General features: G+C 39.2%; 1 pseudogene; it reads left to right on the top strand.

Annotated features, from left to right (window-relative positions):
• The first annotated feature begins 11,278 nt into the window (after positions 1-11,278).
• Positions 11,279-12,554, top strand: LOC102968650 (annotated as a pseudogene).
• Positions 12,555-14,601: the final 2,047 nt, after the last annotated feature.

Here is a 14,601-nt window from a genome sequence, read left to right as displayed (position 1 = left end):
ACAGAGTCTGACCTGGGGCTCAAACCCATGAACTGTGAGATTATGACCTGAACTGAAGTTGGACACTTAACCAACTGAGCTGCCCAGGCACCCCAACTATAAAACTTTTTAAAGTTATGTGAATATTGACCCACAAATGAGTAAATAACTTTATTTTAATGATACAAATAATTTTATCAAGTTAAGTTCTTGACATTTAGTAGAAAATTAGTAATATATGGCATAAAGGTTATCTTCAGGGTAATTGAAAAAAAAAAGAAATGAGAAGCAATATAGTCAGAATTGAATAGTCTTTTAAAGGCATCTAAGTGAACCACATAGTATGCTTGCACTTAAGTATCTATTCAGTCATTTCCAGATTATCAGTTCTCCCGAATTCCTATTCTGTTGTTCTGAATATTAAAAATATACCCAAATAATTCTAACCACATGGCAGAAATAAAAGTACTATTTCTTTCATGAAATCTAATGATGAAAGCATAGATTGAAGGAAGAAAATATAAAATAAATGGATAAAATTCTAGTGTCAAAAAAAAGTGTGCAAGGAATTTATGTAAAAGAGGAAAGTTCCTCTGATAAATTAGGTGACTTTTTGATGAAACAACCATAGAGCTGTTCATCGTAGCAAAAATGCAGTGATTTTACTTGCAGTCAGATTTCAGTTCAAAACTATAAAGTGAGATGGGCAGGTTTCACTGTTCAAAGGGTCACTTCAGAAATATTGTGAGGCACTCCAAAAACAACTTGCCCAAGCCCTCAAAGCTTTAGCACACATACACACACACCAAGACCATGCCTATTTAAATACTGCCCCCCAAAAAGCTATTTTTCAAACAAAACATTTCTCCTGACTTTCATAAATTCCAGTTTCTAATCATTCAATTTTATTGGCAATAGCAATCATTAAGATGAGTGGAAAGGCACCACAACCATTTTTCCTTATGTCTTTGCATATAAAAACACATTTTAGTGTAGCTGTTGTTTTATTTTACAATAAGGGAATATAGGATAATGAGCCTAGGAAAATGTTCTACAGTTTGTTTTGATTGGATGTGTCTATGTGTGTGCATGGGTGTGTGTGTGTGTGTGTGTGTGTGTGTGTGTGTGTGTGTGTATGCGCCTAGGAGAAGAATCTTTGAAAATAACTTTATTAGAAAGTGGATTAAGAATTCAAATGACTTAACAACCATATCACCTTATTCCTAAGGGTCACTTCTCGGTAGTAAACAATTTAATTTAAAAGCCATTATGATGCTAGCTATAAAAAGGTCTCTTTAGTGTATAACTCACACAATTTGTTTTCATCCACGAGAAGGCAAAATGGTAGAGTGGTTACCAAGAACTCTCGGGGAATAGCATGGGTTCAAATTCTGGATCCATCACTTACAATTTCTAAGATGTTGGGCGTTTCTAAACTTCTCTAAGCCTCAGTTACATCATTCTTAGAACATAGGTCTTTACCATATCTATACATCAGATGATGTGTTAAATGAGGCATCACATGTTAAGTATTACATAGTACCCACCCCACACCAAGCCCTCAATAAATGTTATTGTGTTTCCTTATTATTGTTAAGGAAAGTCTGCAGATCAGCTCAATAGATACTATGAAATTTACCATTTATAAAAATAAAGTAAAATAAATAAATTTGACCCCAACTTTCAGATTCATCAATATATTTTGATCACTTAATAGATACCAAACACTATCATACTTAGCAATCTTATATGCAACTTTGTTTACAATAATTTATGATTAAAACAAATTTTCATAATTTTATTCAAATATGGAAGGATAATTTGAAACAAGAGAAGATAAGTAACATATATAAGATCACAGAAATAGGTAGTGGTACAACTGGAACTAATTCTCACACCTTCAATTTCAATCATAATTAATAATTAATCAATAATAAATTTTACATATAATAAAACTTTAAAAATAGATAAGAATATAATGACACAATTTCACATTTGCCTCCATTCAACATGATAATGTGGTTAACTAACAAAATATAAATACTTTGTAATCATGAAAAAAGGAGCACTATATTATGGACAAAACTTGCACTCGAAGCTAAAAGACCCAGCTTCTACACATGGCACTGTGAGAATATAAATTTGGTAAAATCATCTCCTTGGATCCAGTGTCCTAATTTGTCAAATTAAGACGTTCAACTACATGTATTCTCAGGATTTTTCCGGGTCTGATTCTAGGCCATTAACTAGAATTTGCAAGATGGAGCAAAACATCAGTGATTGGATTTCAACCCAAGCACACCATCACCATTGGCTTAGTTCTATTACCCAACCAAGAGTAATGAACAATGCAATGAAAATATGGAAATACTCTGTAGCTGACAGTCTTGGTCTCCAATTCCTAGTGATGCCTCTTCCAATCAACCACAACAGGTGATCATTCTCATGAGTGTGCCTCCCTCTTCATTCATAGGCATGCATACCTTTCCACATACCAATAGCCATCATTAAAATACTTTCTGGGAAATAAGACAACTGAGTGTCAACATCAAGCTCTGGCCTAGTTCTGATCTGCATCTGAGTGAGTGGCCTTTGAGCATTTATCAAAATGTATCTTCTTTGAAAATGTTGCCTAGTCAAGACCCAATCAACAGACACCATCTAAAGTTTTTCCTTTCCACTGCCAAGTTCTAACTACCACCAAATTTTGTGCAAGGGATTTGAATTTGGCTTTGTCATCATCTTTGTGTTGGCAGCAATTAAATAAATTTTGTGGGTATCCATTTCCTATAATCATAAAGTCCCACTCCGAAGCACATGAAGTCTTGTTATTAGTCTCACTGGATCATTGTTCTAATGCAGAAGAATCCAAAATTCAAATGCCATGAGTCACATTAGTTTTATTATTCTACCTAAATATTAAAGCTTCCATCATCCACAAGCAGTACCTTTTTGGCTTAAAAAACAATAATAAATAAATAAATAACACCTTCGGCCCTACTACTCATATTTTCATTAGTTATGAAATCCTATTTCTCTCTCTTCCTTCTCTGGACCTTTTATATTCCCTCCTGTTTCTAGGACTGCTGTAATAAGTGTCATAAACTGGGAGGCTTAACACAAACAGAAATTTATTATATCACAATTCTGGAGGCTATAAATCTGAAATCAAAGTGTCAACAGGGCCATGTTCCCTCTCAAGGCTCCATGGGATGATCCTTGCCTCTTCCAGCTTCTACAGGTCTGAGACATTTCTTGGCTTACATCAGCATAACTCCAAACCAGTCCATGAGCTCCTAAAGGGTAGGGTGTGCAAGGATTATACTAGTAGGACAGATGGGGACTAGAGAAGCCTGATAGAATTGTCTCCCACTTCTTAGAAAATTGATCAGGGGTGGAGGTTCCGGAAGATGGCGGCGTAAGAGGACGCTGGGCTCACCGCACGTCCTGCTGATCACTTAGATTCCACCTACACCTGCCTAAATAACCCAGAAAACCGCCAGAGGATTAGCAGAACGGAGTCTCCGGAGCCAAGCGCAGACGAGAGGCCCACGGAAGAGGGTAGGAAGGGCGGCGAGGCAGTGCGCGCTCCACGGACTGGCGGGAGGGAGCGGGGGCGGAGGGGCGGCTCGCTGGCCAAGCAGAGCCCCCGAGTCTGGCTGGCAAAAGCGGAGGGGCCGGACGGACTGTGTTCCGACAGCAAGCGCGACTTAGCGTCTGGGAGGTCATAAGTTAACAGCTCCGCTCGGAAAGCGGGAAGGCTGGAGGACAAAAGGAGGGAGAGCTGCTGAGCCCCCGGACGGCAGAGCTCAGCTTGGCGGGGAACAAAGGCGCTCGCCAGCGCCATCTCCCCCGCCCATCCCCCAGCCAAAATCCCAAAGGGAACCAGTTCCTGCCAGGGAACTTGCTCGCTCCACGCAAACACCCAACTCTGTGCTTCTGCGGAGCCAAACCTCCGGCAGCGGATCTGACTCCCTCCCGCTGCCACAGGGCCCCTCCTGAAGTGGATCACCTAAGGAGAAGCGAGCTAAGCCTGCCCCTCCAGCCCCCGTGCACCTTGCCTACCCACCCCAGCTAATACGCCAGATCCCCAGCAACACAAGGCTGGCAGTGTGCAAGTAGCCCAGACGGGCCACGCCACTCCACAGTGAATCCCGCCCCTAGGAGAGGGGAAGAGAAGGCACACACCAGTCTGACTGTGGCCCCAGCGGTGGGCTGGGGGCAGACATCAGGTCGGACTGCGGCCCCGCCCACCAACTCCAGTTATACACCACAGCACAGGGGAAGTGCCCTGCAGGTCCTCACCACTCCAGGGACTATCCAAAATGACCAAACGGAAGAATTCCCCTCAGAAGAATCTCCAGGAAATAACAACAGCTAATGAACTGATCAAAAAGGATTTAAATAATATAACAGAAAGTGAATTTAGAATAATAGTCATAAAGTTAATTGCTGGGCTTGAAAACAGTATACAGGACAGCAGAGAATCTCTTGCCACAGAGATCAAGGGACTAAGGACCAGTCACGAGGAGCTGAAAAACGCTTTAAACGAAATGCAAAACAAAATGGAAACCACGACGGCTCGGCTTGAAGAGGCAGAGGAGAGAATAGGTGAACTAGAAGATAAAGTTATGGAGAAAGAGGAAGCTGAAAGAAAGATAAAAAAATCCAGGAGTATGAGGGGAAAATTAGAGGACTAAGTGATACACTAAAGAGAAATAATATACGCATAATTGGTATCCCAGAGGAGGAAGAGAGAGGGAAAGGTGCTGAAGGGGTACTTGAAGAAATCATAGCTGAGAACTTCCCTAAACTGGGGAAGGAAAAAGGCATTGAAATCCAAGAGGCACAGAGAACTCCCTTCAGACGTAACTTGAATCGAACTTCTGCACGACATATCATAGTGAAACTGGCAAAATACAAGAGAAAATTCTGAAAGCAGCAAGGGATAAACGTGCCCTCACATATAAAGGGAGACCTATAAGACTCGTGACTGATCTCTCCTTTGAAACTTGGCAGGCCAGAAAGGCTTGGCACGATATCTACAGTGTGCTAAACAGAAAAAATATGCAGCCGAGAATCCTTTATCCAGCAAGTCTGTCATTTAGAATAGAAGGAGAGATAAAGGTCTTCCCAAACAAACAAAAACTGAAGGAATTTGTCACCACGAAACCAGCCCTACAAGAGATCCTAAGGGGGATCCTGTGAGACAAAGTACCAGAGACATCACTACAAGCATAAAACATACAGACATCACAATGACTCTAAACCCGTATCTTTCTATAATAACACTGAATGTAAATGGATTAAATGCGCCAACTAAAAGACATAGGGTATCAGAATGGATAAAAAAACAAGACCCATCTATTTGCTGTCTACAAGAGACTCATTTTAGATCTGAGGACACCTTTAGATTGAGAGTGAGGGGATGGAGAACTATTTATCATGCTACTGGAAGCCAAAAGAAAGCTGGAGTAGCCATACTTATATCAGACAAACTAGACTTTAAATTAAAGGCTGTAACAAGAGATGAAGAAGGGCATTATATAATAATCACAGGGTCTATCCATCAGGAAGAGCTAACAATTATAAATGTCTACGCGCCGAATACCGGAGCCCCCAGATATATAAAACAATTACTCATAAACATAAGCAACCTTATTGATAAGAATGTGGTCATTGCAGGGGACTTTAACACCCCACTTACAGAAAGGGATAGATCATCTAGACACACAGTCAATAAAGAAACAAGGGCCCTGAATGATACATTGGATCAGATGGACTTGACAGATATATTTAGAACTCTGCATCCCAAAGCAACAGAATATACTTTCTTCTCGAGTGCACATGGAACATTCTCCAAGATAGATCATATACTGGGTCACAAAACAGCCCTTCATAAGTTTACAAGAATTGAAATTATACCATGCATACTTTCAGACCACAATGCTATGAAGCTTGAAATCAACCACAGGAAAAAGTCTGGAAAACCTCCAAAAGCATGGAGGTTAAAGAACACCCTACTAACGAATGAGTGGGTCAACCAGGAAATTAGAGAAGAAATTAAAAAATATATGGAAACAAACGAAAATGAAAATACAACAATCCAAACGCTTTGGGACGCAGCGAAGGCAGTCCTGAGAGGAAAATGCATTGCAATCCAGGCCTATCTCAAGAAACAAGAAAAATCCCAAATACAAAATCTAACAGCACACCTAAAGGAAATAGAAGCAGAACAGCAAAGGCAGCCTAAACCCAGCAGAAGAAGAGAAATAATAAAGATCAGAGCAGAAATAAACAATATAGAATCTAAAAAAACTGTAGAGCAGATCAATGAAGCCAAGAGTTGGTTTTTTGAAAAAATAAACAAAATTGACAAACCTCTAGCCAGGCTTCTCAAAAAGAAAAGGGAGATGACCCAAATAGATAAAATCATGAATGAAAATGGAATTATTACAACCAATCCCTCAGAGATACAAACAATTATCAGGGAATACTATGAAAAATTATATGCCAACAAATTGGACAACCTGGAAGCAATGGACAAATTCCTAAACACCCACACTCTTCCAAAACTCAATCAGGAGGAAATAGAAAGCTTGAACAGACCCATAACCAGCGAAGAAATTGAATCGGTTATCAAAAATCTCCCAACAAATAAGAGTCCAGGACCAGATGGCTTCCCAGGGGAGTTCTACCAGACGTTCAAAGCAGAGATAATACCTATCCTTCTCAAGCTATTCCAAGAAATAGAAAGGGAAGGAAAACTTCCAGACTCATTCTATGAAGCCAGTATTACTTTGATTCCTAAACCAGACAGAGACCCAGTAAAAAAAGAGAACTACAGGCCAATATCTCTGATGAATATGGATGCAAAAATTCTCAATAAGATACTAGCAAATCGAATTCAACAACATATAAAAAGAATTATTCACCATGATCAAGTGGGATTCATTCCTGGGATGCAGGGCTGGTTCAACATTCGCAAATCGATCAATGTGATACATCACATTAACAAAAAAAAAAGAGAAGAACCATATGATCCTGTCAATCGATGCAGAAAAGGCCTTTGACAAAATCCAGCACCCTTTCTTAATAAAAACCCTTGAGAAAGTCGGGATAGAAGGAACATACTTAAAGATCATAAAGGCCATTTATGAAAAGCCCACAGCTAACATCATCCTCAACAGGGAAAAACTGAGAGCTTTTTCCCTGAGATCAGGAACACAACAGGGATGCCCACTCTCACCGCTGTTGTTTAATATAGTGCTGGAAGTTCTAGCATCAGCAATCAGACAACAAAAGGAAATCAAAGGCATCAAAATTGGCAAACATGAAGTCAAGCTTTCGCTTTTTGCAGATGACATGATATTATACCTGGAAAATCCGATAGACTCCACCAAAAGTCTGCTAGAACTGATACATGAATTCAGCAAAGTTGCAGGATACAAAATCAATGTGCAGAAATCAGTTGCATTCTTATACACTAACAATGAAGCAACAGAAAGACAAATAAAGAAACTGATCCCATTCACAATTGCACCAAGAAGCATAAAATACCTAGGAATAAATCTAACCAAAGATGTAAAAGATCTGTATGCTGAAAACTATAGAAAGATTATGCAGGTAATTGAAGAAGATATAAAGAAATGGAAAGACATTCCCTGCTCATGGATTGGAAGAATAAATATTGTCAAAATGTCAATACTACCCAAAGCTATCTACACATTCAATGCAATCCCAATCAAAATTGCACCAGCATTCTTCTCGAAACTAGAACAAGCAATCCTAAAATTCATATGGAACCACAAAAGGCCCCGAATAGCCAAAGTAATTTTGAAGAAGAAGACCAAAGCAGGAGGCATCACAATCCCAGACTTTAGCCTCTACTACAAAGCTGTCATCATCAAGACAGCATGGTATTGGCATAAAAACAGACACATAGACCAATGGAATAGAATAGAAACCCCAGAACTAGACCCACAAACGTATGGCCAACTCATCTTTGACAAAGCAGGAAAGAACATCCAATGGAAAAAAGACAGTCTCTTTAACAAATGGTGCTGGGAAAACTGGACAGCAACATGCAGAAGGTTGAAACTAGACCACTTTCTCACACCATTCACAAAAATAAACTCAAAATGGATAAAGGACCTGAATGTGAGACAGGAAACCATCAAAACCTTAGAGGAGAAAGCAGGAAAAGACCTCTCTGACCTCAGCCGTAGCAATCTCTTACTCGGCACATCCCCAAAGGCAAGGGAATTAAAAGCAAAAGTGAATTACTGGGACCTTATGAAGATAAAAAGCTTCTGCACAGCAAAGGAAACAACCAACAAAACTAAAAGGCAACCAACGGAATGGGAAAAGATATTTGCAAATGACACATCGGACAAAGGGCTAGTATCCAAAATCTATAAAGAGCTCATCAAACTCCACACCCGAAAAACAAATAACCCAGTGAAGAAATGGGCAGAAAACATGAATAGACACTTCTCTAAAGAAGACATCCGGATGGCCAACAGGCACATGAAAAGATGTTCAACGTCGCTCCTTATCAGGGAAATACAAATCAAAACCACACTCAGATACCACCTCACGCCAGTCAGAGTGACCAAAATGAAGAAATCAGGAGACTATAGATGCTGGAGAGGATGTGGAGAAACGGGAACCCTCTTGCACTGTTGGTGGGAATGCAAATTGGTGCAGCCGCTCTGGAAAGCAGTGTGGAGGTTCCTCAGAAAATTAAAAATAGACCTACCCTATGACCCAGCAATAGCACTGCTAGGAATTTATCCAAGGGATACAGGAGTACTGATGCATAGGGGCACTTGTACCCCAATGTTTATAGCAGCACTCTCAACAATAGCCAAATTATGGAAAGAGCCTAAATGTCCATCAACTGATGAATGGATAAAGAAATTGTGGTTTATATACACAATGGAATACTACGTGGCAATGAGAAAAAATGAAATATGGCCTTTTGTAGCAACGTGGATGGAACTGGAGAGTGTGATGCTAAGTGAAATAAGCCATACAGAGAAGGACAGATACCATATGGTTTCACTCTTATGTGGATCCTGAGAAACGTAACAGAAACCCATGGGGGAGGGGAAGGAAAAAAAAAAAAAAAAGAGGTTAGAGTGGGAGAGAGCCAAAGCATAAGAGACTGTTAAAAACTGAGAAAAAACTGAGAACAAACTGAGGGTTGATGGGGGGTGGGAGGGAGGGCAGGGTGGGTGATGGGTATTGAGGAGGGCACCTTTTGGGATGAGCACTGGGTGTTGTATGGAAACCAATTTGACAGTAAATTTCATATATTAAAAAATAAAAGAAAGAAAGAAAGAAAGAAAGAAAGAAAGAAAGAAAGAAAGAAAGAAAGAAAGAAAGAAAATTGATCAGGTTTGAGCCCTAATCCAGCCATCCTGTGCTCTTTGAATAAGGGTCCCTCCTCCTCACCAAACAGCTAAATAATCCTAAGGGGCTATGACATTACACCATCTGGTTACATAGTGATGATGACAATCCTAATAATACTATCTTTTACTGAATGCTTACTGTGTATCAAACATTTGTTAAGTCTTGTGCTATATACATTACTTCATTCAGTCCTCACATATGATCCTTAACCCTCAAATTGTAATGACTCCTATCCATTCCTCCCCGCACAAAAACAGGAAGGGAATGTACTTCTAGCTTTTGTTTATTTCTCCCATTCACAGTGATGCTGTCATTTTGTATCCGGACCTCCACCCCCATAAATAGTGGTGTCCTTTTTATAGGGAACAACCATGAGAGATGAGGCATATCCCACCCAGCCTTTCCCAATACACTGCTCTCAGGAGGCTAATATAACAAGCAATGATCTTCCTCGGTCATTATGAATTTAATTTTTAATGGCACCAAAGTGGATGTGTTTTTGTTCAGGAAACTAAAGTAATTGAAATGATTGAATAGCATAAATACTAAAGCTGCAGTAACTAAAACTATAAACAGAAATTAAGGTTTTTCAGGCTGAAGTTATGCCAAGCATTTCATAATATAAGCTTGTTAATTCAAGCTATTTTTCCAAATCTGCCACACTTGTTATACGTATCATGCTTGCAAAACTTAATTGGCCTCTATTGGTCATGTTTTCAAATGAATGTGGTTACAGACAGAGTCAGCCACAAAAAGCTAAGTTTATCTCGTGACCCAGAGATCTGGACAACATGAGCTGGTTCCAGGGACCTGTTCTGGATAGTTTACTTAGAGTCCCTTGCCCAAGGTCACCAGTCACATGTGCTGTAAATGCAGCCTTCCCTCTTATTAGATGAAGCCAGAAGGCTTAAGGAATGCCTCTCAACACTTTTGTGTGTTGGAAAAAATGGAAAGTTGATTCAGTTGTAATCTTAGATTTTTAAGGGTCTGCTGGGCAAACTATTCATTCTTCTGTAGTATCACTAGCTGAGTAATTGTCTAGCCCATTCTTTAAAACTTGCTTCTCCCACTTAGAAGAACTCTGTAGATTCTTTATTGTGTTGAGTTGAAACCTATCACCTTATTAGGTCCACTATTGAACCTACATCTACATTCACCATATGAGAGCTCTTCAAATGTTTGAGGGCAACGCTCATGTTTCCTGTAAGTCTTTCCTTCTCATGTTCTTTCAGTCATCATCCTGATGTATGGTTTCCAGTTCTCCCATGCTGGTAATACATCTCTCACCGTGCATCAGTCTTTCTCTATTTGTGTTTAATCGTTGGCACCACAACACAGCATGTGCAATTTGGCCAATATTACATAGTAATGGCTACTGTTTCCCTCATTCTTCCTGATGCAACAACGAATAGAGTTGGTTTTCTTGGCCACCACATATTGATTTACTGAAGTTACTGACTTTTTTTAAGATTTTATATTTAAGTAATCTCTACACCCAACGTGGGTCTCAAACTCACAACCCTGAGATCAAGAGTCACATCCTCTACTGACTGAGCCAGCCGGTCAGTAACCCCTGAAGTTACTGACATCTTCTAAATAATTGTTAGATGAGCTTTTGAGTCATATTTCCTCAATCTAACAATGACACAAATTATTTAGTAAAAAAAAAAGAATGTAGATTTATTTTCATCAAACTTTATCTTAGTAGATCTTGCCTATATTTTTATATTAATTCTTTCACACAATATATTCCCCCTACTTATCTAACACTAATTTAAGCAGTTTCTCTTATATCAACCACCTAAAAGCCACACTGTAAGAAGCAACAACCTCATCTCTTCCTTTCTGCCATCTGCTCAGCAGCCGCAAAGCAGCAACAATGCATGAATGCATATCCATCCATGTTGGCCGAGGTGGTGTCCAGATTGGCAATGCCTGTTAGGAGTCTATTGCCTAGGACACAGCATTCAGCCTAATGGCCAGATGCCAAGTGACAAGACCACTGGGGAAGGAGATGACTCCTTCAACACCTTCTCCAGTGAGAAGGGTACTGGCAACCATGTGCCCAGGGCAGTGTTTGTAGACCTGGAACCCACAGTCATTGATGAATGACTTTGCAATGGTACCCATTGCCAGCTTTTCCACCCTGAGCAGCTCATCACAGGCAAGGAAGATGCTGCCAGTAATTATGCCCAAGGGCACTAGAACATTGGCTGACCAGGAGAAAGGTATCCAGGGTTTCTTGGGTTTCCACAGCTTTGGAGGAGGAGCTTGGGAGATTTACCTCTCTGCTGATGGAACATCTCTCTGTTGATTATGGCAAGAAGTCCAAGCTGGAGTTCTCCATTTACCCAGCCTCCCATGTTTCCACAGCTGTAATTGAGCCCTATAACTCCATCCTCACTACCCATACCACCCTGGAGCACTCTGATTGTGCCTTAATCGTAGACAATGAGGCCATCTATGACACCTGTTATAGAAACCTCGATATTGAATCTACACTAACCTTAGTTAGTTGAGAGGCCAAATTGTGTCCTCCATCACTGCTTCTCTCAGATTTGATGGAGCTCTGAATGTTGAACTGACAGAACTCCAGACCAACCCAGTGCTGTATCCCCACATCCACTTCCCTCTGGCTACATACGCCCTTGTCATCTCTGCTGAGAAAGCCTACCATGAACAACTTTCTGTAGCAGAGATGACGAATGCATGCTTTGAGCCAGCCAACCAGATTGTAAAATGTGACCCTTGCCATGGTAAACACATGGCTTGTTGCCTGTTGTATAGTGGCAAGTGGTTCCCAAAGATGTCAATGCTGCCATTGCCACCATTAAGACCAAGTATATCATCTAGTCTGTGGACTGGTGCCCCACTGCTTCAAAGTTGTTATTAAAAACCAGCCTCCCACTGTGATATCTGGTGGGGACCCAGCCAAAATACAGTGAGCTGTGTACATGCTGAGCAACACCACAGCCATTGCTCAGACCTGGGCTCACCTGACCACAAGTTTGACTTGATGTATGCCAAACATGCCTTTCTTCACTGGTATTTAGGTGAGGGCATGGGGGATGGAAAGTTTTTCTCAGGCCCATGAGAATATGGCTGCCCTTGAGAAGGATGATGAGGAAATTAGTATGGATTCTATTGAAAGATAGGGCAGAGAAGAGAAGAATATTAAAGTTTAAAATGTCACAAAGGTGCTGCTTTTACAGGGAAGTTTATTCTGTTTTGAACATTGAAAATCTGTGCTCTGATCAGTTAATTTGTATGTAGCTGTGTATACTCTCATATACAATTACTGACCTATGCTTCAAAATACAACACTTTGTTAGACTCAACCTGCCCATTTCTCTGATGGATTTGAATAAAGTATTCCTTGTCTTAAATGAAAAATAATAATTAACAACAACAATAATAATAATACAATAAGTATCAAATACCTATTCTAAGGTCACTGATATAATTTGAACAGTTTAAAACCAGTAAAAGAATTTTGTCACTATTTCCCTCAGGCTCAAATTAATCCATTAATAATTACTTTGGGGATAGTCCATCAATAACACATTTATCTAATTGAACATCCAACTCACATTTCTCCATCATGTCTATAAGAATGTTGTGAAAAACATGCCATTTCCTTATTCTAATTTTTAATAAAAGAAATCATTAATGTAATGCAGAAATAAGCTGTTTTTAGTGAAGCCACACTGGTTCCTAGTGATCACAGGAAGCATCCTTTTAATAACACATCCTAAAAATTTTCCTGAACTAAACTCTTCAGTCTAATATCTGCAAAATCTCCCTCTTCCTCTTTTTGAAAATCAAAACCATGTTTGCTCATCGCCATCCTATCTGCTCTAGTTCTTCCAAAACTACTCAGAGAAAACCAGAATTATTGGGGTTTTCTAGTTTCTTTTGCTGGTTGTCACAGAATACCAAGGCCTGATTCATCAAGGCAAAAGAACAAGAATTTACTTAACCGATTTCTTCACTCTTCCTGAAAATCTGTTTTCTCTCTCTAGTGTACAGTTTGTATTTCTAGTCCAAGATTTGCTTTCCTTGACAAAAATGTTAAAAGCAAAAAGATAGTTGAGAAATTCTGCTTTCTATAACACCCACAAGCATCATACTTCAGTAGATGAATATTCACCAAAAAATGAGGGGGAGCCAGGTATTCCTAAGCATGGCACCAAAGGTAGAAATCATAGAGAAAGCGAACTGTATACTTAAAAATCAGAACCTCTGTATATTAGGAAATGCTGTATAAACAAAATTTTCAAGAAAATGACAAAATGTCACACATTTGAAAATTAATATCTTCATAAATATTTCATAGCTTTATATACAAAATGTTTTCACAATTCAGCTGGAAAACTATATAAAATCCATGAAAAACATTGAAGGAAAGAAAGAAGGAGCCAATAAACCTGTACAGAGATGTTCATCCTTATTAGTAATCAACTAAATTGTAAATTAAGCAAAATGTCTTATATTTAACAAAGTAGGAAAGCATTTAGTTTTGTTTAACACAAAATACTTTGACTTTCATAAAAGTCAAGGACCTAGAAACGTTGACACTTCCATATATACTGCTATCTATTGGAACTCTAGGAAATAATTTAATATCTATCCATAACCCTATCCTAGGTGTTTTATGTGCATTACTTTATTTAACATGTCTTCAAACATTCCATTCCTCTTGTAGCTAGTATTTACTTTATGAACCCAGAGATCTGGGCACCAAAAGACACTAAAATGAAAGGGTCAGTTTGTCATACTGTTCTTGTTATAACCACTTCATTAACCAGGTCAATTCTCATACCTATTAGGATACAAAACTGTCAAACACTCAGCAAAGCATGTCACACATTCTTCATGTTCTTCATTTAGCCAAAGAAGACTTCCAATATGTGTCTTGACAGTTATAGCACTCCTCTTACATCCTACCTAGTATGAATCTTATGTTTTGAGTTAGAGGCATATTAATCACTTTTATCTGTTTGTTCAGATAGTCACTTACTATAATCTCAGAATGGTTAGTTCTTCTATGATCTTCTCATTTTTAATATTAATTATTTCAACAGTGTATGTCAACTCTACAGTAAATTTCCAACTAGGTATGATATCTCTTCTCTCCTCTTTGGCAAATATCTCTTTTCTAACATAATATGACACTATGACATATAATAAACATATGTATAT

The sequence above is a fragment of the Panthera tigris genome, chromosome C1 (genome assembly GCF_018350195.1).
Source record: "Panthera tigris isolate Pti1 chromosome C1, P.tigris_Pti1_mat1.1, whole genome shotgun sequence".
NCBI lineage: Eukaryota > Metazoa > Chordata > Mammalia > Carnivora > Felidae > Panthera > Panthera tigris.
Note: the sequence above shows the minus strand (reverse complement) of the source record. Positions and strands in the feature narration are given on the sequence as shown.